Raw genomic sequence first — 27,095 nt, forward strand, 5'->3', positions numbered from 1 at the left:
CGGTTCGCCGGTCACAGCAACGTCGCAGAGCAGGTATGTGCATGTGACGCTGCCATAGCGATAATGTTCGCTACAACAACGATCACACGATATCGCATGTGCGATGGGGGCGGGTGCTTTCGCGCTCGACATCGCTAGCAATTGCTAGCGATGTCGTAGCGTGTAAAGCGGCCTTTAATGGGTGACAGACTAGATTTGGTGACTATAAGCTGTGGCCACCATCAGTGGGCTCTTATATACAGCATTCTAACATGCTGTATATAAGAGCCCAGGCCGCAGTGTAGACCATACAAAACACTTTTATAATACTCACCTAAGGGGTGGTCCAGTCCAATGGATGTCACTGCTCTCCAGTCCGGCGCTTCCTCTCCGCAGCGATCGCCGTCCTCCTTCTTCTGAGGCCTGTGTGCATGACGCGTCCCACGGCATGCACACTAGCCGGCATTGAGGTCCTGCGCAGGTGCACTTTGGGCAGATCAAAGCATTGTACTGCACCTGCATGGGCGGTGTTTAACCATTCCTCGAGCCTGTGCATGTTTGGACCTCCAACAAATTTTCGGCAACCTTAATAATCCATCCTGTTCACGAGGGCCAACGTTTTTCGTAGTAGAATTTATGCCATGATAACTTGCTGCAATTTTGAAGGCCAAAGGCCACATTCTTCTGGATGGGTATCGCTAACAAAGCAGCCATTTATGTATACTTCCTGGGAAAATGGTAACCAGCACAGCTCTCGGGAGGATGGTCTTTCCGGTTCTCCAGAGACCTGTATGGCACTTTGGCTCAGTTAGGTAGTTAGGTGGTGGTAGGATTTTTGCCGATACAATGTAATGGTATATTGGTTTTTTGCGATTTAAAATTTTCAGTCGAGTAAATAGGTGGAAAGTTCTTTAAATATTTGTATATCATTTTATGTAAAGGAAGGGCATATGCATATAAATAGTGGAGGATGCGGTCCCATTTTTGTTTGTCTCGCAGGACATGGAGCGTCGTTTTGAGGGTTCTGCACCCTTCTACATTCACATCTACAACAAGCTCCTCAGCTAGTTAAAATCTGCTGAAGAAGCCGATATTGAAGCCAATAGGAGGATATGTGATCTCAATATGAAAGAGGTTGCGAGGCTGTTCTCTCCCTGCCAAGTGTTTATGGCCGTCGGTGCCAACAAGTCATCAGCATTTTTTCCTTCCAAATTAAAACCTTGAATTGAGGAATTTTTACGGTATTTTTTTTTTTTAATGGACTTTGCCCAGACTTCTCGACTTGCATCTTCTACTCGATGCTGGTGTTTTGGTTTGTGGAAACACTACAGAATTTGAGGTTTGTTTTTTTTTTTCTAGGAAATTTATACATATATATATACAGTTGCGTTCAAATTTATTCAACCCACTTTACAAATTTGGTTTATTAGCAAAATGTACAAACTTTCTGCTCGTTGCAATAAACCAAGGAAACGGGAGCAATTTAAATAATTCAGCACCGCTTATATAACATTCTCCAAATGTAATACTGACTACTGTAGGCTCAAAATTATTCACCTCCTTCATGAGAATCTGGAAAAGGTAAGGAATAAAGTAGTGCAATAGCAAATAGAATGAAAAAGTGCTTTTGTGATGCGATAATAATTTTGCATGGTTGTGCAGGAATTCGTCACAATTCTAGAAATGCACATATACAAATGCAAGGGAACTACAACTCCCAGCAGGCGTGAGGCTGCGGGTCCATACTGCTGAATTCCTAACCTCCTCATTCCATTGCATTGGAAACTCATCTTTGAGGCAATGCCGGTCTCCTTCTTGACATGTCTCTTAAGGTGGTGTCACACATAGCGACGACAATGACGTCGCTGCTAAGTCGCCATTTTCTGTGACGTCCCGTCGCTGTGTGTGACATCCAGCAACGACCTGGCCCCTGCTGTGAGGTCGCCGGTCGTTGCTGAATGTCCTGCTTCATTTTTTGGACGTTGCTCTCCCGCTGTGAAGCACACATCGCTGTGTGTGACAGCGAGAGAGCGACGAACTGAAGCGAGCAGGGAGCCGGCGTTTGGCAGCCTGCGGTAAGCTGTAACCACAGTAAACATCGGGTAACCAAGAAGCCCTTTCCTTGGTTACCCGATATTTACCTTGGTTACTAGCGTCCGCTGCTCTCACGCTGCCAGTGCCGGCTCCCTGCTCCCTGCATACGTAGCTGGAGTACACATCGGGTAATTAACCCGATGTGTATTCTGGCTAGGAGTGCAGGGAACAGGAAACCGGCACTGGCAGCGTGAGAGCGGCGGACGCTAGTAACTAAGGTAAATATCGGGTAACCAAGAGAAGTGCTTTCTTTGGTTACCCGATATTTACCTTAGTTACTCTTCCACGCGTCGCTGCTGGCTGGGGGCTGGTCACTGGTCGCTGGTGGTGAGATCTGCCTGTTTGACAGCTCACTAGCGACCATGTAACGACGTAGCAGCGATCCTGATAAGGTCAGATCGCTGGTCGTGATTGCTGCTGCGTCGCTATGTGTGACACCACCTTTAATAGAGCCCCTCTGGCTGTTATAACCTGCTGTAGACGTGTTGCATAGCCAGACACTAGGAATCTTAGCCCATTTCTTATTGCAGTGGCCTCCAGTGCACTAATAATCTTGATTTTGTTAGTGCAATCATCTTCTTCCAAGCCCCAAAACATTTTCTATAGCAGTGTTCCTCAACTCGAGTCCTCAAGACCCACCAACAGATCATGTTTTCAGGTTTTCCTCAAGTAGGCTTCAAGGATTCCCTCAAGGTTGCACAGGTGAGGGAATTATTCCCTGTCTAAGGCTATGTGCGCACGTGTGCGTAATTCATGCAGTTACGCTGTGCTTTGTAGCGCAGCGTAACTGCATGCGTTCTGCGTTCCCTGCACAATCTATGGAGATTGTGCAGGGGCCGTGCGCACGTGGCATATTAGAACACAGCGCTTTGGCTGCTGCCCGAATCGCTGCGTTCTAAAATGTGACATGTCACTTCTTCCGTGCGCTTTGCCGGCAGCTCCTGCTCTGTCTATGGCAGGAGCTGCAGGCAGAGTGCACGTTCTCGCCGGCACCATGCGCTTCAGAATGCAGCTTTTCAGCTGCGCTCTGAAGCGCACCTTTTCGGTGCGGTGCAGAGCGCACACGTGCGCACATAGCCTTATATCGAGGAAAACCTGAAAACATGATCTGTTGGTGGGTCTTGAGGACTAGAGTTGAGAAACACTGTTCTATAGGGTTAAAGTTGGGCACCTTTTGACAACCACTCTAGACTCTTTCAGACTTTGGAAGATACGTAGACAATTTTGTGGGACAAGCAAATGGGTCTACAAAAATGACTAGTCAACACACAGGTGCCATCGGACCAGTTTCTAAAAGACACTTTCAAACTCCCTCATGGGCCTCCTTCCATTTTTTTTTACAACATGAAACAATTGGAAGGCACATGTATGGTAAAACAACAGATGGGAACACGGTTCAAAGTTTTGAAAAAGGGCAAAATTTTAGGAATTTACTAATTGATTTGATTGTGACAACATCGGAAGTCAATAGAAGAATACCTATGGGCAAATCAACAAAGAAGTCACTGGACAAGGTCCTCAAATTGAGCAACATTTCACTGTTGACAAAGACCCAGCTCGTACATAGTCTAGTCTCAGCTCGTACATAGTCTGGTCATTTTCTGTTGTAACATATAGATGCGAAACCTGGACGATAAAGAAACAAGACAGAAGAAGAATCATCGCCTTCAAAATGTGGTGCTGGAAAAGGATGTTATCAATACAATGGATGGCAAGAAGAACTTACAAATCAATTTCGGAACAAATTAATCCAGATGTATCACTCGAACCAAGGATCACCAAGCTATGACTTGCCTACTTTGGACACATCATAGGAAGAGAGCAATCACTGGAGAAGGGCATCATGGTCAGAAGAATAGAAGAAACAAGGCGAAGAGAAAGATCAGCAACCCGATGGCGTGATACAATCAAGAAAACAGCAAAGATGACCCTGGTGGACCTATGTAGGTTGCATAAGATCGATCTTCCTACAGAGTGTTCATCTATCAAGTTGCCATGGCTCGAGATCGAGCTGAAGGCTGTTAAAAGAATGAAAGAAATCCCTAAACTAAGTTCCTAACTATCTATTGAAGATGTGCTTTGTCTCCAACGAGTTAACCGGGTTTCACCATACATGCTTCTTCAGGTGACAAGTCCAACATGTTGAAAGCAAAAAAACATCCTTAATTGTTAGGGACATTGACTTGGTTTGGAAGTTGTGAGGTCATTCTTGCTAGGGTTGGAAAAATAGAAGAAACAAAGTGAAGAGGAAGACCAGCACCCGATGGCTTGATACTATTAATAAATGAAGAAGACCATGGTGGACCTATCTAGGGTGCACAAGATCGATTTTCCTATAGAGCGTTCATCCAGCAAGTCGCCATGGCTCGAGATTGAGCTGAAGGCTGTTAAAAAAAAAAAAAAAAAAAAAAAAAAGTAATAATGTGGTTTTGAACTGGATTATCAGACTTTCTGGATTATCAAACATATGAATGGAATTTCACCATAAGTAATATCTTACAATATGCAAACACACAGATGCTCATGGATTGCGAAGAAATGTTTTGTTTTTTTTTTTATTGGACTTTTGTAAGAAAATCCTGTTTTTATGAAGTTATGCCTAGTGAGGGGGCGGAGCTTGATATAAGGATAGTCCTGTATCAGGCCCCGCCCATTCAGTGCTTGCACGAGGATATCACAGTTTTCATGGAATGTTCCTTTAAGTGTCCAGACTAAATGACAGAAGTTTTACTAGAAAGAATGCCTTGTTGACAGATGAGAATCCGAAACATGAAAACGTAGGGCTATCTCCTCTGCGCTCCCCGGGGCCGCCGCTCAAAGATGTTTTCTAAGTATTGTCTAACCACGGAAAATGTGTTTTAGCTGAACTGCCGATAAATGTGGTGTGCATGTGTCCACATGAATCACTCATCCCTGATACATATACATTTCTACAAGGAGCGGCTCTGTTCCTCTCCGAAAATGTATCAACATTAGTGTTAAATATTTACCCAATTTAAATATTCAGGTGCAAAGCGGGATATCACTGATGTCTTAAAGGGGAAATCACCTTAAAGGGCCAGTATATCACTTGATCTACCCTCATCCTTCACACGAACAAGCGTAAAGACATGTTCACACAGGTTTGGGTTTTTTTTTAGGAGCTCACAAACAACTATTTTTTCCAAGCACAAACATTTATTCAGAAAATGCTCCTTTTTGGTTGAAGTTTTTTTTTTTTTAAGAACTTTTGGAGTTAGAATATATTCTAACATATTTTTGCAGTATTTTTTTTTCCACCAAAAACCAGAGTATTAGCAGGAAAAACGCTGTATACAATACGTGCATTTTTTTAGGCTATGTGCGCCCTGAGGATTTTTCGCGGCGTTTTTGCGTATTTTTCGGGTGCGTTTTTGGGCTCAAAACTGCATGACTTTGCTTCCCCAGCAAAGTCTATGACTTTTCATTTTTGCTGTCCGCACACAACTTTTTTTTTTTTTTTAGCTGCGTTTTTGAGCTAAAAAAAATAAATGGACATGTCAATTATTTCCTGCGTTTTACTGCATTTTTCACCCATGCAATGCATTGGAAAAACGCAGCAAAACGCAGAGATCAAAAACGCACCAAAACGCGGTAAAAACGCATGTGTTTTTGCCACGGGTGCATTTTTGTGTGTTTTTTGCAGCCAAAAACGCACAAGAAAGCAGCGTCAAAAAAACGCTGTGTGCGCACACAGCCTTTATGCTTTTTTACATCTGTTTTTGCAGCACTTCTATTTGTATTTCTTTAACCCAATGGGTAAAAAAAAAGCTGCAAAAACACTGAAAGAATTGCCAAGCTACTGATTTCCAAAAACAACCAGCAGCTAAAAAAACAAACAAAACGCACAAACAAAAAAAATGCCATGTGTGTATATATACCTGTATTCATGAAGAATTTTTTGGAAAGTGCCTAGTTTGAAGAAGATTCCTTTAGGTTCTGCTTCAAAGAAGTGACATTTACATCGGTTTTTTTTTTTTACTGGGTGTTTTGCAAAAAAACTCTTCAGGGAAAAAAGTAAAAAACAAATTTTTTCATATGATCTCCAATAGAAATGAAAAAAATAGTTATTAGCACTAGAAAGTGCTATTTTCTTAAGAAAAAAACGAAGCCTCTTAAAGATTCCCGCACACGCGGAAAAAAAAAGCGCACCAAAACCGCAGCGAAATCCGCATGCGGTTTTGCCGCGGTTTGCTGCAGATTTGCCGTGAATTTGCCACGGATTTTCCGCAAGTTGGTCCCTGCGGATTTTTACCATTATCTATGGCAAAAACTGCAGGTACCTGCAGAAAAGAAGTGACATGCTCATTAATTCCGCAGCCAAAAATCCGCGGGTAAATCCACAGGTATAAAAAAACGCATGGGGGGCACACAGCATTTTTAAAAACCCATAGGATTTGCTGGGGAATGACTGCAGCAATGTTAAACACATTTTCTGCAGCAATTCCGCGGCAAATCCACGGTAAATCAGCAGCGTGCGCACAATTCCTTAACACTGCTTTTGAGGAGGGTTTTTGTGCAGATCCGCTCCAAAAAAATCAGTGAGCAAATAGCCTCAAAGTATTGGAAGGTTTCTAGAACTGGAGAGATGTGAGATGAAGTAGTGATCATGGGGGCAGGGATTTTACATGACTTCTTGTCTGGAATCCCATTGAAGGACCCCACATTTTGCCTCTCCCCACTCTGAAATGACTGATAACGGCACAATAGATTGCATTCAGCAGAATAGTCAGTGGAGATAAGTTGTTGTCTTTTTCATGCCATCTTTCACTATCATTGCTTAGTATAAACATTGCCCAGTGATTGAACAATAATTCCCCCATTGTTGTTGATCCCATCTTTTGTGTTGACATCAAATCCATTGTTTGTTGGCAGCACATCCCCCTTTTTGTATAGTAATGAAAACTGTATCAGATGGGGGAAACAGAACAATCATATTATGAGTATTGATTGCCAGGATCTTGAGTAGTATGATACATGTTTATCAGGTGAGTATAAAGGCCCTGTCACACACAACAACTTAAGGTACCATCACACTAAGCGACGCTCCAGCGGTCCCACCAGCGATCTGACCTGGCAGGGATCACTGGAGCGTCGCTACATGATCGCTGGTGAGCTGTCACACAGGCAGATCTCACCAGCGACCAGCCCCCAGCCAGCAGTGACGAGTGGAAGCGATGTTGCGCTTGGTAACTAAGGTAAATATCGGGTAACCAAGCGCTTGGTTACATGATATTTACCTTGGTTAGCAGTGCACACCGCTTAGCGCTGGCTCCCTGCACTCGTAGCCAGAGTACACATCTGGTTAATGAGCAAACCGCTTTGCTTATTTACCCGATGTGTACTCTGGCTACATGTGCAGGAAGCCGGCACTAGCAGCCTGAGAGCGGCGGACGCTAGTAACCAAGGTAAATATAGGGTAACCAAGCAAAGGGCTTCTTGGTTACCCGATATTTAACTTGGTTACCAGCGTCCGCAGAAGCCGGCTCCCTGCATATTCAGTTGTTGCTCTCTCGCTGTCTCACACAGCGATGTGTGCTTCACAGCGGGAGAGCAACAACTAAAAAAATGGTCCAGGACATTCAGCAACAATCGGCGACCTCACAGCAGGGGCCAGGTCGTTGCTGGATGTCACACACAGCGACATTGCTAGCGAGATCGCTGTTGCGTCACAAAACCCGTGACTCAGCAGCGATGTTGTTAGCGATGTTGCTTAGTGAGACGTGGCCTTTACCAGCGATCCCAACAACGATATGACCTGATAGGGATCTCTGGTAAGTGGCTGGGAGGTCACTGGTGAGATGTCACGCAGTCAGACCTTACCAGTAACGATGAGCGACCTGTATAACGATTTCAGCGGATCGTTATATATGTATAACGACCCTGTTAGGAGGTCGTTGGTAGGCGTCAAACACAGTGTTGCGTCCTGCCCAGCAGGACATCGCCTTTAAAGAAAATGGTCCGGACCATTTGGCAACGACTAGCGATCTCACAGCAGGGGCCTGATCGCTGGTATGTGTCACACATAATGAGATCGCTGGCTCAGCAACGATCTCGTTAGCGATCTCGTTGTGTGTGACAGGGCCTTAAGAAAAGGTTTTAGTTCAAAGGTGATATCCACATAGGACATCCCATCGTAAGGTCCCACCTGCCATTTCTTTGTGAGTTATGTCACCTGGTGAGGTGGATCCTTGAAGCCCAACATCCAGATGAGTGGTTGTTAGGCCCCCTTCACACTCCTTCCGGTAATTCCGGTACATATGATGTCCGTTTTCATACATAACGGAGATACGGATATACTCAGACCGATTAAAATTAATGGGTCTGCACACACATCAGTGTTTTCACAAGGACCGTGTGTCAGTGCGGCGCACACGCGTGTCTGTGTGTTCCACGTGGCGACAAGTCCGTTTTTCTCCGGCAGCACTGACCTCACATGCACCGCACAGTGATGTGATCCATGTGACACGTACTGGAGAAAACACGTGTCTTTGTAATAAAATTAATTTCTATACTCACCTGTCTCCAGTGCCGTTGTCACTTGCTTCAGGGCCTGCTCATTATGCTCAAGCATATTCACTGGACCGCGGACCCGGAAGCAGCAGCGCCGGAGACAGCGGCAACACGGACAGCAGCATCGGGGGCAGGTGAGTAAAAAGTTCCTGATCTCCGTTTGCTATCACAGATAGAACACAGAGAACACATGTGTGCCAAAATCACGGCACATGGACGGCCATATGCATCTTCAACATGTCTGTGAAAAACGTGTGTTTTCCACAGACGTGTGAAAGTCCTTATGCAGCACAAATGACAGCGGTGCAGGGGGATGGGGCCATTTAAACTAAAGAGGTAGTGGTGGCAGGACAGAATTATAATACACAAGAGAACACAGTAGTCCCAGCGATGTAGATGAACGGAGTATACAACAGAGTTGTATCTCACAAAACTGACCTAGAGATACAGCAGAGCTGAGTTTGTCATAGAGTCCAAGGCAGGGATTCTCAAGGCTATAGCTGGGTGTCATGATTCTGATTAGCGGTGCTTTACTCTCCTGCAGAGCCTATACTGGGCCTCATTTTTTCTTCTGGTGAGCTCCTTGTTCCCAGTCTAGTACTGTGGTATGGAAGGGGTCTTTTCTTTGGAGCCTAGTTCCAGAGTATGGCTTTGCTTTATCTGGGAGCTATTTCACCCTGAACACCGCCAGTGATAGTTCCTGTTTAGCAGTGCACGTCTCTGGTTCTGTAAGTGACTGACCTGATCTCGTCCCGCTACCTAGTTCTTCGTAACCCGTCCCGTCTCCTCCCCTACTCTGACTTAACTCCCTGCCTCCCAGACCTTCGGCTTGTTTCCTGACCCCGGCTTCGTTTTTTCCGTGTACCTGACGTGTTCTCTTGGCTACCGACCTCGGCTCGTACCCGGTCCGCGGCTCTTCTCTCTTCCTGGTACTTGACGCGACTTCCTGGTTAACAGACCTTCGGCTCCCATATTGACTTCGGCTTCTCTCTCTCCCTCTCTTACTGACGTGATATCCCGGCTCCTGACACCTGGCTTGTGTGACTTCCCCACAGATCTTCTCCACTAGTGTATCTAGCGACTCCTAGTGGTTTAGCATCTCATTACACCTGGGTGTTTGGCATCCCCGTGGGTTTGTCACAGTGTCCAAAGCAAAACTGACACAGCGATAACTCAGGGTTACTCTGTGACAAACTCAGCCCTGCCTTATTGCTGCGCCAGTGCTGGATTCTGTGCCAAACCCAGCTTTATATTGCTGATTCCAAGGAAGAACTGTCAAAACGATAATGTAGTGTTACCTAGCAATATGGCAGAGCTGGGTTTGTCACTGAGTCCAAGGCAGAACTTGCAGTGTAATAAGGCAGCGATAGGGCTGGGTTTGTAACAGAGTCCAAGGCAGGACTGGCACAGTAATAAGGCATTGTTACCCAGGGATATAGCAGAGCTAGACATGTCATGTAGACCTGGACACCGTCAGGTCAGATAGCATCCGACCACCTGAACAGCTTATGAGACTTGTCAGCGTGACATTAGAAGTGCCGAGGCAACCCGACATGATGAGGAACTTATAGAGACGGAGGGAGGAGGTGTGTGCATCCAGGAGAAGACAGTAGCCCTCAGTATATATATACACTGTTATGTCTAGTAGAAGATTATTTTAAACATATATCCTTTTTTCCCCTGCGGTTAAAGCAGATGTCCTTGCTAAATAAAATTTTAACCATGAGACTGAATGTGTAAAAAAATAAATTCATTAATACTCACCTGTTGATTCCCTTCTGTATCCAGAAGGGAATCAACAGGTGAGTATTAATGAATTTATTTAGCATAGGCACAGGAAGAGGAGACGTCACCATTCATCCGGCTGCTGCCGCATGGGATTCCCCTACAGCAGTCAGGACTTGTGCAACGCATCTTCTGATGTTTCTATGATGACCCGCTGCTTCAGTCACCTGACCGCTTCAACCAATCACAGGCTTCAGCGGTCCTGTGGTTCGTTGAATAGTAGCGTCTCTACTTTCTGTGATGGCGTAGACCTCGGAATATCCCGTGCTGAATCTAGGTGGGTGCTGGTAAGTATATTAATAACCTATCCTAAGGCTGGGTCATCAATACCAGATCGGTAGAGGTGTGTCACCTGGCATCCCCAATAATCAGCTGCTTCACAGTGCCAGCGGTGGCCACATTTGATCACTTACAGTTTTATCAGCAGTATAGTGGTTGCAGTGTGGTACTGCTGATCTACCCATATACCTACCGGCTGCGGCGCAGATGGAGCTGGGCAACTTCTCAGCTGACCACACACAGCTGATGGAGGCACCCCAAATAGCTGTTTGGCGGGGTGTTGGGTGGCGCACCTCCTCCAGAGTGGTATTATTATTATTATTTATTATTATAGCGCCATCAATTCCATGGCGCTTTACATGTGAAAGGGTATTGATGACCTATCCTTAGGATATGCCAAGTGTAGAAGAAATAGGTGGCACTCACCGATCCATAAAAGTCTATTATTTGATTTGCTTAAAATCCATGGATGCAGGAGGACGCGGACAGCGCTCTCCACGGTGCCGTCCATGTCCATCCGCATCCATGGTGTTTAAGCAAACGAAGTAAAGGACTTATGGATCGGTGAGTGCCATCTATTTCTTTTACACTCAGTTCTGCTTTATCGTCTATTTGAAGGTTGACCTCCACTTTCTCCAGGTGGCCAGGTAGTGCTCATTGTACTCCTTTTTTGTCCTATGAAGATTATGCTGGATTAATGGTACCAGTTCCGTTTTACTGCAGATTGGAGAAAAGTAGGTCAACCCTGGCAATTTCAGTGGGACCCCGTAACTTTCTTTTGTATATGAGGACTTCCCAACTCGGGTAATGATGGGGTAAAGGAGGATCAGACATGTTGGGTATCAAGGGCTCGCGTCGGTAGTCCATGGCCGGTGGATCAGTGCTCTGCAAACCTCCTCCAACATGCACTTCTCCTGATTAGTAGACGCACCGTCATCGTTGCTTTGTACCACACACATGGCTACCAACCTTATCGACCGCTGGACCCTAGTCTTGAAAATCTTTTTGAAAAACGTATCACGTCATCGTTCCATGTTTTTCTGAGGGAGCCAGATATATTTGGTCCTGAGAACATTTCATCTACTTATTTAGTTGTATTTTTGAAACTTTCAGGTCCTTTCAGTGCTGAACAAAAAAACCTCTTATACCTTGAAATGTATTACATTTTTGGAATTGGCTACTTATTGGACCCTCAAAAGTTTACTTGACCCTTGAGATGGTCCATCTGGCTCTAAGGGGTACTTTGCACGTTGCGACATCGCTACTGCGATATCGTCGGGGTCAAATCGAAAGTGACACACATCCGGCGCCGGTAACGACGTCACAACTTGTAAGGCCTAGATGTGCCGATAAACGATCGCAAAAGCGTCGTAAATCGATGATCTGTGTAGTGTCAAACAATTTCATAATGTCGCACCAATAGGAGATACGATGTTGTTCCTCGTTCCTGTGGCAGGACACATCGCTGTGTATGAAGCTGCAGGAGCGAGGAACATCTCCTTACCTGCCTCCACCGACTATGCGGAAGGAAGGAGGTTGGCGGGATTTTTATGTTCCGCTCATCTCTGCCCCTCTACTACTATTGGCCGCCTGCCGTGTGACGTCGCTGTGACGCCGCACGACCCGCCCCCTTAGGAAGGAGGCGGGTCGCCGGCCAGAGCGACGTCGCAGTGCAGGTAAGTGCGTGTGAAGTTGTCGTAGCGATAATGTTCGCTACGGCAGCTATCACAAGATAGCGCATTTGGACGGGGGCGGGACTATCCCGCTCGGCATCGCAGGCATCGGCTAGCGATGTCGCAGCATGCAAAGTACCCCTAAAACCCACATTTAATTCTGTGTTTATTTTGCTGCGTTTATGGAATATTATCTGCTCACGTTAAGTAGTTTTGTATTTTATTTTATAAAAGACAGCTGCAGGAAGACACCGGGCCAATGGCACCTGCAAAGCCAGGACCATGGTGACTCCTCCTATATAAAAAATATAATCGCTCTCCGGATAGCTAAGCCGGAAAGCTTCTTTGTTAGGCTGCTTAATGGATCCACCATATGATCACTTGGGACTGCTCACTTTCCGGTGTCAGTCGGCCAACGAGCGCGTATGTGTATTATAGAAGCTCTAAAAGTGAAACGCAAGCAGATCCAATTTGAAAAGTTGCCTCGAAACACTGAGAAGGTCGCGTCAGACATTTTCTACATTATTAAATTGTCGTTAGGATTATAAGAACATCTATTACTATTAGTGTTTGGTTTCCATCATGCTTGAAGACCGGCTGGACAAATCCCAGAAACCAGGCTTAAATATTTGCTTCTGGACCTTAACTTTTTGGATATATTTTTTTTAATAGACATGTATGGAGTGATCCAAATGATGTCATTAGTAGAGTATTTCACCACAAACAGACCCTTTCATATAAGAACTGCTGTGCAAATCAGACGATTGCTGCAAGCCCATCTCCTAACACCTGGGCCAAGCAGATGATTATGGCAGAGAGAAGCCATGGCTGGTCTAACACATCAGGTGAATAGCTGTCATTGTACTACATAGACTCCTGAAGTCTGCCATAGCGGGAGCCTCGCTCATAGTGGAGGTGGAGGTGGTTTTGCTCATCTGATGGAAGTATCTCAGATACTTCCATGGTGCTCCAAGGATATATGAATAGCTCCTAAGCAGTAAAAATCCTAATTGGGCATCCTTCCATTCCCATTAAAAAAAAATTCAGTGCAATAGGGACATTCACAGAAGGGCATACCTCCTAAATTTTAAACACAGAAAAAAAGGACACGTATTGCAGCACTTAGCAGTAATTTTACCCCTGTTGAAGACCCTTACTTTCAACCACTACAATACTCTTTTCATAGTCACGATGAAGAATGATAACCCCTGAAATGGCCTCCCATGCACAACATAATACAGCACGCTACTCCCAGAAGCACAATATGATGACCCACATAGTGCCTTGAGCAAAGTAGGATGCACCTCACACAGTGTGATGCTTCCACAATGCCTCCAAAACAGCATGAGGTCCAACACAGTGCTCCCCCGACAGATTGATGGCCCTATAATTACTACATACAGTATTATGGACCCCACAATCCCAATCACACAGTATTATCGACCCAACAGACCCCATCACACAGTATGATGCACCCAACAGTCCCCATCACACAGTATGATGCACCCAACAGTCCCCATCACACCGTATGATGTGCCCAAAGGCTCCCACACACAGTATGATGCCTCACAGTGCCCTACAAGTACTGACTGATGAAATAGGAAAAAAATACTCAGAGACTGGACAGACATCAGTCTGAGATGCATTGAGCAGAGGGTTGGACACGATAACCCTGGAGATCCCTTCCAACCCTAACATTCTATGATTACATCCATGATTACTCACGTAATAAAATAGGAAAAAATTACTCAGACTGGACAGACATCAGTCTGAGATGTTTTAGTGAATACTGCATTGAGCAGAGGGTTGGACACGATGACCCTGGAGGTCCCTTCCAGCCCTAACATTCGGAGCCCTATTTCCCTTGACCTGCTTCTGTGGTCTGTATTGTGGGTGGACTGAGGCTTCACGCAGCAGGTGTGACCTAGTCATGTCATTGTGCCTGTGCACTGAGACTCAGACACATAGGCACTTTACATGTGTTTAGCTGCTGAATGTAAATGCCTCTCTGCCTCTATCTCATGTCCTTTACCTTTACTTGACCTTCTGACATTCCTGTATCTGGTAACAGTAGAGTATCCCATGCAGATAGGAAATAATCTGAATTTATAGACTGTAGTTTAATGCAAAAATGATCAGCACTTAATGCTGGTAAGAAATTAGGTCAACCGGCCTAGTGTCAACTCTACTTCTACCTAAAGAGGTGGTTTACTCGTTTTCATTACTGGCCTCAACGATAAAACGTTGAGAATTAAGGTGTCTCTCAATTACCTTGTGTTGCCAGTAGTGCCTGTGAGTGGCGCTATTGTGGTCCGCTCATCCCCTTATCGTTCGTGACCCCCACTGGGCTCCGTGACCTCTGATGACCAGTGATGTCACGTCAACTGTGACTGGGCTGTGGGCGGCGTTTCACCGCTCGAGACAACCCAGCACCCCCCTGCTCTCTCCTTCGCTGTAAGCAGGAGTGATGCTGGGCTGTGATGAGCGGTGAAATGCCACCCACAGCCCAGTGACTCAGCGACATTGTGGCCCACCTCAATTGACGTGAAAGCCCAGGAGTCACGCGAAGAGGATGAGCGGGCCACAATAGCGCCGCTCACAGACACTATTGGTAACACAAAGTATTTAAGAGACACCTTGTTTCTCAACATAATCGATGTTGCCAGTAATGAATACAAGTGAACCACCTCTTTAAGAACTTTTATTTTGCATAGTTTCTGGTATTTTTGGACAGTTTTTGAATTTTGCCATATCCTACTTTTAACTTTTAACTTTTTTTCTATATTCACCATTGTGGGCAGAGTTTTGGTTTTCTAAATATTCTTGGCTAGCTTAAAAAATGCAACTTTTAGAAAAGTTGTAAAATGTTTGCACAAATTTTCTCCAGCCTCTTCCTGGTGTTTGTTACGTACGTCTGGAATTCTTGTGCAAAATTAGCCACTTTTGTAACGGGAAATGCCACTTTCTGCACTAAGCATTTGCAAAAAAAGGTTAAAGCCAAAAGTTACCGTCAATTGAATTTTTGATTTTGCCCAAAATTCATGAACCACTTGTGCCGTTTTGAAGAATTTGACAAAAAAATAACTGAATTAAAGAGTACCTGAAGACAAAAAAAAGGAGAAAAGTAACTAAAAATATGGAAATGATGAATCGTCTCACTCAAGTGCAGCACAATATACAAAGACGGTGAAGTAGTGAATGATTGTAGTGTTTTAGGTAGAACTTATGGGGATGTGATGAGGGGATCCGTACCGCGCTGTAGTAAGGAGGAGCGCATACAATGACCATGTGTTTCCAATCACCATTTTTTGGCTGCTGCAGAACCCTATAGCAGGATCGTGCTAGCGAGAGGGTGGCTGGAGACCAACTGTATTAACTCTGCCTGTGTCTATCGGAGTGTATCCAGGGGTTTTCTGACCTAGAATGAGTTGGGTATGGTAGACGATGCACGATCTCTAATTTCTTCTGGCAGGTTGTGGGCAGGGGTGCTCCTTGCCTGCTGCTCGAAAACACTTTTCATCTGCTTAATTGAATTCATGTTGAAATATTTAGCTGTAGACGCTCTCTCCATAGTCGGGATGGAAGTTCATGCCTGGGATATTCTCTGATCTTCAAGTCCCGATGAAGAAAGAGAGAAGGATCTCTGCTTGTATTTAGCTCGGAGCAACATCTGCCGGCTGGAGTGAGCCGCTCGGGCTTAATGTGATATCTTTACACATAGGCTTCACAAGACCTCAGTTATTCCACCAAGAAGAATACGCGTATTATTGCACCGGAGGTGTATGTCTGAGCAGATGTGGAGTGCATGTGGTTTTTGTTTGGCAGGAAGGTTCTCCGCCAAGTATTTTCTTCATTTTTTCTTCTTCGACCTGGTTTATGGCGCTGGTCCGTCTTTACTTTGATTCCTGTCCAGTTTATATTCTATTGCTTCTTTCAATACTTTTACTCTGTAATTTTTTTAAGGTATATATGGATACTAGTTCTGAAAAAGTTGACAAAGCCAAGGTTACTTTACAGTCTCTAAGGACTCTAGAAAGTTGGCACGGCAGGTGCATGTTCATAATGGGTATATATTGAAAAATGGTCTATATACCTAAACTAAAGAAGGGCCGATCGATAAAGGCTGCTTTACACGCTGCGATATCGTTACCGATATCGCTAGCGTGCGTACCCGCCCCCCATCGGTTGTGCGACAAGGGCAAATCCCTGCCCGTGGCGCACAACATCGCTCAGACCCGTCACACGTACTTACCTGCCTAGCGACGTCACTGGGACCGGCGAACCGCCTCCTTTCTAAGGGGGCGGTTCGTGCGGTGTCACAGCGACATCACTAAGCGGGCGCCCAATAGAAGCGGAGGGGCGGAGATGAGCGGGACGTAACATCCCACCCACCTCCTTCCTTCCGCATTGCCGGCGGCCGCAGGTAAGGTGAGGTTCCTCGTTCCTGCGGTGTCACACATAGCGATGTGTGCTGCCACAGGAACGACGAACTACATCGTACACGCAGCAGCAACAATAATTGGGAATAGGGGGGCATGTCACCGATGAGCGATTTTGAACGTTTTTGTGACGATGCAAAATCGCTCATAGGTGTCACACGCAACGACATCGCTAAAGTGGCTGGATGTGCGTCACAAATTCCGTGACCCCAACGAGATCGCTTGATCGATGTCGCAGCGTGTAAAGCGGCCTTTAGACGTTTGAGAAATGCTGTTTGGAAATGAGCTGGTCCAGGTTGTCACTAAGTGGTCCAAATATTTACTAAATGTCACAAACGTACCTGTCTGTGCACCAACACTTACCGTCTCTTTGATGGCACTAGCGGAGATGCTGGGCAACCAGCTCGGACAACAAGTAGCACTTCTGGCCAAAATGGAAAGTCCATCTGATGTGCCCGTCAGGGAATCTGGCCAGTGGACCATCTGCAGTTCAGATTCAGTAGATAATCAGGGATCCTGGTGCCCTCTTTGACTTTCGCTAGTATTTAGCTATTGTATTTAGTCCACCTGTCGTGGCTGTTGGGGAATCTGGCCAGTGGACCATCTGCAGGTCAGATTCAGTGGATAATCAGGGATCCTGGTGCCCTCTTTGACTTTCGCTAGTATTTAGCTATTATATTTAGTCCACCTGTCGTGGCTGTTGGGGAATCTGGCCAGTGGACCAACTGCAGATCAGATTCAGTGGATAATCAGGGATCCCGATGCCCTATTTGGCTTTCGCTAGTATTTAGCTATTGTATTTAGTCCACCTGTCGTGCCTGTTGGGGAATCTGGCCAGTGGACCATCTGCAGGTCAGATTCAGTGGACAATCAGAGATCCTGGTGCCCTATGTGACTTTTGCTAGTATTTAGCTATTGTATTTAGTCCATCTGTCATGGCTGTTGGGGAATCTGGCCACTGGACCATCTGCAGGTCAGATTCAGTGGATAATCAGGGATCCCGATGCCCTATTTGACTTTCGCTAGTATTTAGCCATTCTATTTAGTCCATCTGTCGTGGCTGTTGGGGAATCTGGCCCGTGGACCATCTGCAGGTCAGATTCCGTGGACAATCAAAGATCCTGATGATCTATTTGACTTTTGCTAGCTTTTAGCTATTGTATTTACTATAATACCCAGGTGGCAATGATCGATTCTAGTGTAACGTGAAGACTTTGCCTCAGACTTCAGTCATCTACATAGATAAGAATGAAATTTGCTGTGGGAATCATCCCCATCAACAACCCTGCCAATCCCAGGAATGCCCCAATCCCTCCTGGTAATGCCCCCACCATGGAACATCTTTTTTTGGGTGTTGTTTATATAACTCATTCATCTTTTGGACCAGGACTCCTGGAAAGTCAAGGATAGTCGGCAACTATGATTTCCTTGTGGCAGAATTCCACAGCGAGTGGATGAGATTTGCTAAAATGCCTGGAACAGTAATTCGTAACTTCATTTCTGCATAAATTTAGACTAAACGTCATGGGTGAATAGTGGATATGGCGTTCAGCTTGAACATCAATCTTCACCTAAAATAAGAAATGAGTATAGATGAGCACATTGAGTAATAGAACGCCGATGCTGCGGCCAGATCAGTATTCTGTGACCTCTCTCCTACCTGCTGTCAGGTTCCACATTTGATTAGCTGACCCGATGCAACATTATCTTGAGGCACATATGACATCGCATTAGGCAAGCTAATAAAAAATGCAGCCAAAGATGCCGGCCGGTAGGAGGAGGTTCGGAAGGCACCTGTCCGGTGGACACAAAATCCTGGCTTGGCCACTGGCCCAGGTTCCTATGACTCGGTTCTATAGAAATAAGCTAACTTTGCAGTAGATCTTGCTTAAAGGGGTTGTCTGTCCTTGGGGTACAAGTTTTCAGTCACTCTATGTGACTGCAGACTTGTGAATTCTCGAAGAACAGTGCACACTGTCAGGATTCTCTGGTTCCAGCGTCGGGAGCAGTGGGTGTGGACACAAAATCCTGGCTTGGCCACTGGCCCAGGTTCCTATGACTCAGTTCTATAGAAATAAGCTAACTTTGCAGTAGATCTTCCTTAAAGGAGTTGTCTGTCCTTGGGGTACAAGTTTTCAGTCACTCTATGTGACTGCAGACTTGTGAATTCTCGAAGAACAGTGCACACTGTCAGGATTCTCTGGTTCCAGCGTCGGGAGCAGTGGGTGTGTGACCGCAGGTATGCGATTTGCATAGATGCGGCTACATGCTGACTAGACATGTGCGGCCTCACGCAACACAAGTGTGACTTCTAGTCGGATTGTGGCCAGAAGTATACAAATCAATACAATTGTCACGTCTAGTCGGAATGTGGCCAGAAATATACAAATCAATACAAGTGTGATGTCTAGTCTGATTGTGGCCAGAAGTATACAAATTAATACAAGTGTGCCGTCTAGTCGGAATGTGGCCAGATGTTTTACAAATCGCAAACTTGAGGTCACTTGACCGTCCGTTCCTGGCACCAGAGAAACTTAACAGCATGCACTATTCTGCGAGAATTCACAAGTCTGCAGTAGCATTACAGAATCCTGACAGTGTGTATTATTCTGCGAGAATTCACAAGTCTGCAGTAGCATTAGAGAATCCTGACAGTGTGCAATATTCTGCGAGAATTCACAAGTCTGCAGTAGCATTAGAGAATCCTGACAGTGTGCACTATTCTGCGAGAATTCACAAGTCTGCAGTAGCATTAGAGAATCCTGACAGCGTGCACTATTCTGCGAGAATTCACAAGTCTGCAGTAGCATTACAGAATCCTGACAGTGTGCATTATTCTGCGAGAATTCACAAGTCTGCAGTAGCATTAGAGAATCCTGACAGTGTGCAATATTCTGCGAGAATTCACAAGTCTGCAGTAGCATTAGAGAATCCTGACAGTGTGCACTATTCTGCGAGAATTCACAAGTCTGCAGTAGCATTAGAGAATCCTGACAGCGTGCACTATTCTGCGAGAATTCACAAGTCTGCAGTCTACTAGAGAGTAGTTAGGCCTGGCTCAACTGTCTCTATAGCTGCTCAGAGGTAAAAAATATTAGATAGATCATAAACAGTTAGGTTTCCCATTCATAAAAAAGGAATGGAGAGAATATCGAAGCTTATGAGTGGCAAAAATAATGGTTTATGATCTACTGTCACATAGCATGAGTGCAGACTTGAACCCCAAACCTGGACTACGGCTTTAAAAATGTTCTTTTTGCATCTCCATGGTAACAGACAACAAGCAAACCTGGTGTGATCGGATTCTTCAAGCATTGCAGAACTTTATTCTAATTAGTTACCAAGGAGACACATTATTTTTCATAGAAGCTGTAGATACAAAAGCTGTAGGAGGTTTTAAATAAAAACTCGGTGTAAAGGTGTACGTAGCCTTTAAGCCCCAGAACGGCTGATGAGATGAGTATGTTTTTTTATGACTATTGACATTATGGTTGCATCGCTTGATGACTCCTTGGTAGGTGCAAATCCAGAATCTCCTTGTGTAAGAGTACCGTCTCACTAAACAACGTACCAGCGTTTCCGACCACGATATGACCTGGTCAGAATAGCTGGTGCGTCACTACAGGGTCGCTGATGAGCTGTCAATCAGGCAGATCTCACCAGCGACCAGTGACCAGCCACCAGCCCGCAGCGACTCGTGGAAACGATGCTGCGCTTGGTAGCCAAGGTAAATATCGGGTAACTAAGCAAAATGGTTTGCTTGGTTACCCGATATTTAGCAAGGAGTAAGGACGGGACTCAGCACCAATTCCAGGATAGAAAAAATATAAATCCAACGAAAAATATATAAAAGTGTAGAAACTTTATTCAACGATTATAAATCCAAGAAAAACATCATCGATTCCATGAAAACATCATGGCTTTTCATGGAATCGATGATGTTTTTCTTGAATTTTTAATCATTGAAGAAAGTTTCTACACTTTTATATATTTTTCGTTGGATTTATATTTTTTCTATCCTGGAATTGGTGCTGAGTTCCGTCCTTACTCCTTGCTATTGCCTCTACGGACCTGCCTGTACGGTGGACATCCTGCATCCCATCTGAACTGAGCGGATACATATACGGGTGAGCTGCATTTCTCTTTCTTCGTTACCCGATATTTACCCTGGTTACCAGCGCACACCACTTAGCGCTGGCTCCGTGCACTCGTAACCAGGGTACATATCGGGTTACTAAGCAAAGCGCTTCGCTTAGTTACCTGATGTGTACTCTGGCTACGTGTGCAGGGAGCAGTGAGCCAGCACTGGCAGCCTGAGAGCGTCGTACGCTAGTAACCAAGGTAAATATCGGGTAACCAAGCAAAGCGCTTTTGCTTAGTTACCCGATGTGTACCTTGGTTACCAGCGTCCGCAGCTTCCAGACGCCGGCTCCTGCTCCCTGCATATTCAGATCGTTGCTCTCTCGCTGTCAAACACAGCGATGTGTGCTTCACAGCGGGAGACCAACGAGCAAAAAATGAACCAGAGCAGTGGGCAACGAACAGTGATCTCACAGCAGGGACCAGATCGCTGCTCAGTGTCACACACAGTGAGATCGCTAATGAGGTCACTGCTGCGTCGCAAAAACAGGTGACTCAGCAGTGATCTCGCTAGCGATCTCGCTATGTGAGAAGTACCCCTAAGGGTGCCTTCACACTTTAGCGATGCAGCAGCGATCCGACCAGCGATCTGACCTGGTCAGGATCGCTGCTGCATCGCTACATGGTCGCTGGTGAGCTGTCAAACAGGCAGATCTCACCAGCGACCAGTGACCAGCCCCCAGCCAGCAGCGACGTGCAAGCGACGCTGCGCTTGCACGGAGCCGGCGTCTGGAAGCTGCGGACACTGGTAACTAAGGTAAACATCGGGTATGGTTACCCGATGTTTACATTAGTTACCAGCGCACACCGCTTAGCTTTGCTCTCCTAGCTACAGTACACATGTGTAATGCAGCTTCATGTGCAGAGAGCAGGGAGCCGCGCACACTGTTTAGCGCTGGCTCCTTGCTCTCCTAGCTACAGTACACATCGGGTTAATTAACCCGATGTGTAATGCAGCTACATGTGCAGAGAGCCGGAGCCGGCAGCACAGGCAGCGTGAGAGCTGCGGAGGCTGGTAACTAAGGTAAATATCGGGTAACCACCTTGGTTACCCGATGTTTATCTTGGATACAGCTTACCTCAGCTGTCAGACGCCGGCTCCTGCTCCCTGCTCGCTTCATTTGTCGCTCTCTCGCTGTCACACACAGCGATCTGTGTGTCACAGCGGGAGAGCGCCTTTGAAGAAAACGAACCAGGGCTGTGTGTAACGAGCAGCGATCTCGCAGCAGGGGCCAGATCGCTGCTCAGTGTCACACACAGCGAGATCGCTAATGAGGTCACTGCTGCGTCACAAAAAGCGTGACTCAGCAGCGATCTCGGCAGCGAACTCGCTGTGTGTGAAGCACCCCTAAGGCTACACTATTGTAAAATGTTAGATTGCATTTGAATGTATCCTGGGAGTGCGAGATAACAGCCAAACGGCTAATCATTAATGGGTTAATAAAACTTTATACCGCCTGGCCATTACTTGATGGTATTGTAGTGGAAGGGTCCAGCATTGGTTCATCCTATCAAATGGATGCCTTCATCATATGGGATTGTTCCCACCGCTTCCACCATCATGAATATTTTATTAAGACCACAAGATTGCTGTCTTCAATACGTCTTAATCTAAAGGGCTGCACTTTAAATGAATGTTTAGATGGAAGCAAAAAGCATAAAGAATGGATACATTATAGTATCATTACAGATAATTATCCCAAATCATGGATAACTTATATTGTGGCCGCCTTGAATACGCAGTAAGATGGCATCCAAAGGAATGGGAGGATGGAAAAAAAAAATCTAACATTCTTCCACACCTTAAAGGAAAAATTGATGAAAAGTGAGCAATTTTTTTTTCTCCATGAAGCATTGTCAATAAAACTTCATACTCCGCTGGTCTCCGTAAGAAGTCAGTGCTTCCCCCAAAGCATACCTGAAAAAAAAAGTTGTTTTTTTTTTTTACTTAATTGCATGTATCCAGAGCTAAAAACATTTTTTGCTATTGGGTTTCATTAAAAAAAAGTCATCGTTTGGATTATATCGGCTTTGTTTTGCCCCATATTCAACTTTGATGTGGTCTTTGTCCATAAATCCGCTAAGAAGAGCTCAGAAAAAGACTGAGAAAAGAGCTATAAATTCTTATTTGCATGAGCTCACTGACTATTTCTCAGTTAACTCTTTCTACAGCCAGCGGTAGTTGAACAGAGACTGTAGAAGGTACTGTATTTTTCGGACTATAAGACGCACTTTTTTTTCCTCCCAATTTTGGAGGAAAGTGGGGGGGGGGTCTAAAGGCTGCTTTACACACAGTGACCAGCGGCAGGCGCCCAATAGAAGCGGAGGGGCGGAGAGCAGCCGCATTATCAACACACCCACCTCGTTGCCGGCAGGACGCAGGTAAGCTGTTGTTCGTCGTTCCCGGGGTGTCACACGTAGCGATGTGTGCTGCCTCAGGAACAACGAATAACCTGCATCCAGAACGACTAACGAGATATTGAAAATGAACGACGTGTCAACGATCAACGATTAGGTGAGTATTTTTGATCGTTAACAGTCGCTCAGAGCTGTTACACGCAACGACGTTGCTAATGACGCTGGATGTGCGTCACGAATTCCGTGACCCCAACGACATATCGTCAGATATGTTGTTGCGTGTAAAGCCCCCTTTATAGTCTGAATATATGGTGGTGATGGTGGAGGGATTGATGTTAGGGTTGTGCAGGCGCACACACACACACACACACACACACACACACACACACACACACGTGAGAAAGCACACACATATGAGAAAACACACACAATCACACTACAGATCTTATCCACACACTCACCGCATCCAGCAATATCGCTTGCTTCTTGGCGTAAGGACCTGCGACACTGTGCAATGCGTTGAGCTTCCAGGACCTGCAGGATGATCACATGGCCGGAAGCACATGGTATCACTGGATGTGGTGAGTGTGTGCGCGCTTGTACTGGTATCTGTGATTTCGTGACTGTGTGTGAGTGTATGCGATTGGATTTTTGCTTCAAATTTTTTTTTCCTAATTTACACTTCTAAAACCTGGGTGCGTCTTATAGTCCAAACAAAACAGTAAATGGTGCAAAATGTTTAATGAGCCCAATTGTAGAAATTATTTTTAACCCCCAACATGTGCATTAAAGAAATAAAAGTTAATGGATACCCTTGAAACTATTAAATAAACATAATTTATTTTTTTTATCTCAGTTTATTGATCTGACTTCTGTCTTTTGTGTAATATTTCAGAAAGTATTACAATCTAATACAATGAAAGGGTTCATTCAGTGGAAGTTTTTGTCGGCCTGGGGCTCCTGCCATGTTTTTTTTTTCCTTGGGTCCTTAAAAGCATCTACACTGCAGGGAAATTCTTTTATTGTTATACAGGGATATAAAAGCCTGGGAGGACCGTCCTGTGAACCCCTGACCTTCATCTGGAAAGGTCTTGTGACAAAGAGGCCGTGAATTAGGACTTTGCCGACATTATAGTTTGCAAACGACTTCTAAACCAAACCACAATTGCTAATTTGAAGCCTTTGTAGAATTAAAAGTCGTCTTTTTTTTTTTTTATAGACCGAATGGTTCAATATGTTCACACCACAAAGAAGCGTGCCTGCGGCATGGATGGAAGCAAGAAGGCAAAACTGTAGTGTTTAACCGGAATCTGATGGTGATATACTGTATGTTCTAATTCTTGGTACATTCGGAATGTGGAACGTAATCATCTGCAGATCCCAATGGAAGAGAATTTTTTTAATTGCTGGTATTCCCTTAGAAATCTGTGGCATGTCCACATTAATGTCTCATAGATGCAGGTACCTCTTCTCAGACCGACATCTGTCTCCGGAACGGTGGGTCGTTCCCCCAGTGTCATCCATTACTTGTGAGACAGTCGCTGGCCTCTATATCCAGGTGGAGAGTGAATAAAGATGAGGCCGATTATGTGCGCAGCAGAAATCACTTCTATTACAAGATTGAAATGAGAAAGTCAAACACATGTATGGCCTCTTCTTAATTCTACACTATAGGTGTCACGGTAGGTGCGGGGAAGTACCAAGCGAACGGCAAAAGGGAAAGGAAGGGAAACCCTGTGTCTAGGGAAAGAGAAGATGGTAACCCTTGACCAAACCTACTGCTGGTCCCTGGGGTCCCTCACCACCCTAGATACGTTCCACACCTATGTGCCGAATCGGATATCTGACCCTAACCTACTGCTGGTCCCTGGTATCCCTCACCACCCTAGATACGTTCCACACCTATGTGCCGAACTGGATATCTGACCCTAGGTGTCCCTAGTGCTGGGCCCTAAATAGGGAACGGATGGGCGAAAGGGAAGGGAAACCCTGTGACTAGGGAAAGGGAAGATGGTGACCCATGACCAAACCTACTGCTGGTCCCTGGTATCCCTCACCACCCTAGATACGTTCCACACCTATGTGCCGAACTGGATATCTACCCCTAGGTGTCCCTATTGCTGGGCCCTAAATGGGGAATGGATGGGTGAAAGGGAAGGGAAACCCTGTGTCTAGGGAAAGGGAAGATGGTGACCCTTGACCAAACCTACTGCTGGTCCCTGGGATCCCTCACCACCCTAGATACATTCCACACCTATGCGCCGAACCGGATATCTGACCCTAGGTATCCCTAGTGCTGGACCCTAAATAAGGAACAAATGGGCGAACCGAACGACAAAAGGGAAGAAACCCTGTGTCTAGGGAAAGGGAAGATGGTGACCCCTGACCAAACCTACTGCTGGTCCATGACCAACCTAGATAGGTTCCGCACCTATGCGCCAAACCGGATATCTGACCCTAGGTATCCCTAGTGCTGGGCCCTAAACAGGGAATGGATAGGATGAGCTTTTCGTCAACCCCACTAAATAACTACAGACGACGCAAGGAGGACACAAAGGGGGAAAATGCATGAAATAATTATCTACAGATGACACAGGTAGAAGTGCAGCAAGGTTTTCAGCAACGATTCCACAGCAGAGTACAAGCCATCTTTTTGCAACCAAGGCATGAATGAACTGAAATTATCACCAGCACCAGACCAAGGAAGGAGTATTTTAAGCACCAAGATAATGCTGATGGTCAGCAGCTGGGTGGAAGGCGAGCTCCTGCTGGGTCCAAAAGGGGGAGAGATGAATCCAGCAGGAAAGCTACCTATACCAATGAATACTGACAGCAGGAACAATGGGAAGTCAGGGAGCATTTTGCACAGCCAAACGCTGTGACCTTCTATGGCCAGAAACCACATGACTGTCTGTCACTTGTGACACACCTGTGACAATAGCGTGGGTGTCTCAATTTCCCCTTTTTTTTGAAAGATCAAACATTCTTTGAATATAAAGAATATACGTACTTATTTATAATTTTTTCAAATGAGAAATAAAGCAACATTGCAATTTCATGTTCATGGTAACAGACTACAAACAAACCCTGTAGTCTGATCCTGTAGTCTTACGCTCTTCAGTCTACATGGTCAAGCTGTAAGAATATTGAATGAAATAGGACCACTGGAGGTTTATGTGTTAAGATAATTTATGGAACTGATTATAATTTATACCACTGCTGCTAGGGAATGCCCTGGAATTTGGTAGGCAGGTGTCACGAGTGTATTATGGCCTGATGTGATCTTGGGGGGATCTGAGATCAAAAGTTAACAGCATATTGTGGGTCGCAGATCCGCTTTAGTGCCCACTCGTCATTTACCCTGAGTTGGAGAGTATTTAATTCCATCCAGTACTGAAGAGGGTAAGGTTCATTTCGATCCTGCAATGATCTAACAGGTAGTTGTAAATCTCAGCTGCAGCCTCTCCCTTCTGCTCCTCACTCCTCCCTATGCTGGCTATAGCTCATACCTATGCTGTCCATGCTGAAGGAGGTTGTTGCTGCATAGCTGTGGTGTCGTTACTCTTGCAGCTGTGAAGTGCTCTACTGAGGAAACCTAGGAGTGCTTTTTGTTATGTCTTTCCCCACCCGTTTGACTTACTTTCCTCATGTTGTCTTACTGGAATGGCCCACTAGTGAGGGTGAATTTAGTCAGCCCGGGCCTAAGCACATGATTGGTGCACAGGGGAAGGACCCATCTAGGGACATTAGGAAGTATAGGGATCAGCATCAGGTGACTGTTAGGAGATGATGCTGCTCCCCTCTCCCTAGCACCAGG

General features: G+C 45.5%; 1 protein-coding gene across 8 annotated transcripts in view; it reads left to right on the plus strand.

The window, feature by feature from the left end:
* Positions 1 to 27,095, plus strand: part of FMNL2 (formin like 2) — a 300,140-nt gene that overhangs the window by 77,577 nt on the left and 195,468 nt on the right. The window lies entirely within an intron of this gene.

This window comes from Anomaloglossus baeobatrachus, chromosome 7, assembly GCF_048569485.1.
Source record: "Anomaloglossus baeobatrachus isolate aAnoBae1 chromosome 7, aAnoBae1.hap1, whole genome shotgun sequence".
In the NCBI taxonomy this organism is placed as follows: Eukaryota; Metazoa; Chordata; class Amphibia; order Anura; family Aromobatidae; genus Anomaloglossus; species Anomaloglossus baeobatrachus.